Source organism: Physeter macrocephalus, chromosome 2, assembly GCF_002837175.3.
Source record: "Physeter macrocephalus isolate SW-GA chromosome 2, ASM283717v5, whole genome shotgun sequence".
Lineage (NCBI taxonomy): Eukaryota > Metazoa > Chordata > Mammalia > Artiodactyla > Physeteridae > Physeter > Physeter macrocephalus.
The window spans coordinates 16339741-16341713 of NC_041215.1; the positions used below are offsets into that span (position 1 = coordinate 16339741).

Sequence of the window (1973 nt, forward strand, 5' to 3'; positions counted from 1 at the left end):
CGCGTCCGGAGCCTGTGCTCCGCAAAGGGAGAAGCCACAACAGTGACAGGCCCGCGTACCGCAAAAAAAAAAAAAGAGAAAAAAAAAAAAAGAAATATGGAGAGAAGACGTATAAATGTAAGGCATGTGGGAAAGCCTTTAGTTATCTGCAGTGTTTTAAAAAACATGAAAAATCACAATGGAGAGAAAATGTATAAATGTAAAGACTGTGGGAAAGCTTTTATTATGTGTCTCAAAACCCTTCGAAGACGTGTGATAACGCGTACTGGAGATGCTCCTTATAAATGTAAGGAACGTGGGAAAGCCCTCAGTTGTTCCAGTTACACTTCGAGTGCATGAAAGAACTCACACTGAAGAGAAACCCTATCAGTGTAAACACTCTGGAAGAACCTATAGATATCAAACACATGACAGAACTGGCACAGTAGAGCAATTCTGTGCATGTAAGCAATGTGGTAAGGCTTATATTTCCCTTCGAGGTTTAAAAATACATGAAAGAATTCACACTGGAGAGAAACCCTACGAATGTAACGAATGTGGTAAAGCTTTCAATTCTCATCTAGGTTTCAAAATACATGAAAGAAATCATAGTGGCGAGAAACCATACAAATGTAAAGAATGTACCAAAGCATTCAGCTGCCCCAGTTCTCTTCAAAGACATGGAAGAATTCATACTGGAGAGAAACCCTATCAATGTAAGGCATGTGGGAAACCCTACAGATACCAGAGTTCCTTACATACACACGAGAGGACTCACAAAGGAGAGAAACCCTATGAATGTAAGCAGTGTGGGAAAGCCTTTCTTTCTCTTTCTAGCTTCCAAGCACACATGATCATTCACACTGGAGATGGACCTTATAAATGTAAGGAATGTGAGAAAACATTCTTTTCTCCCAGTTCATTTCAAATACATGAAAGGAGACACACTGGAGAGAAACCCTATGAATGTAAAATATGTGGTAAAGGCTTCAGTTGTTCCAGTTATGTGCAAGTACACGAAAGAATTCATACTGGAGAGAAACCCTTTATTTTATTTATTTTTTTAAACATTTTTAACTTTTATTTTTGGCTGCGTTGGGTCTTTGTTGCTGCGTGTGGGCTTTCCCTAGTTGTGGCAAGTGGGGGCTACTTTTCGTTGTAGCGCACGGGTTTTTCATTGCAGTGGCTTCTCGTTGCAGAGCATGGGCTCTAGGTGCGCAGGCTTCAGTAGTTGTGGCTCATGGGCTCTAGAGTGCAGGTTCAGTAGCTGTGTCACACGGGCTTAGTTGCTCCACAGCAGGTGGGATCTTCCTGGACCAAGGCTCGAACCCGTGTCCCCTGCACTGGCAGGTGGATTCTTAACCACTGTGCCACCAGGGAAGTCCTGAAAGAAACCCTTTAAATGTGATAAATGTGAGAAAGCCTTCATTTATCATACAAACTTTCAAAGACATATGAGACTGCACACTGGAGAGAAACCATACAGATGTGAAGAATGTGGGAAAGACTTTAGTCCTCCCAGTTCATCCCGAAGGCATAAAGGGAGTCACTGGATACTCTTGAATGTAAACAACGTGGGAAAGACTTCATTTGACCCCATCCCTACATGTTAAAACTCTTATGGAAAAGAAAAAAAATGTGGGTAACATTAGAAAACTTGCTGGAAATTAACCTATGTATAAAGTGTAAGAAAAATTACAATATGAAAGAATTATAAAAATTTAAATATGTTTGCTAAGCCTCTTTCTTTCTTTGGTACATGGGCCTCTCACTGTTGTGGCCTCTCCCATTGCGGGGCACAGACTCCGGACGCGCAGGCTCAGCGGCCACGGCCCGTGTCCCCTGCAGGCGGACTCTCAACCACTGCGCCACCAGGGAAGCCCCCAATTACTTTTAGAAACGGCGATTGAGGTGAGGTAATTCTGTGAGTTGCCTTTCAATAGTAATACATAAGATTAATAGGTAGTTCTTTTTTGTTAAATGAGTTAATGATA

The 1973-nt window shown here is 41.9% G+C and overlaps 1 pseudogene; it reads left to right on the forward strand.

The window, feature by feature from the left end:
- Window positions 1-1592, forward strand: part of LOC102975999 (zinc finger protein 791-like) — a 3770-nt pseudogene extending 2178 nt beyond the window's left edge.
- The last annotated feature ends 381 nt before the right edge of the window (window positions 1593-1973 follow it).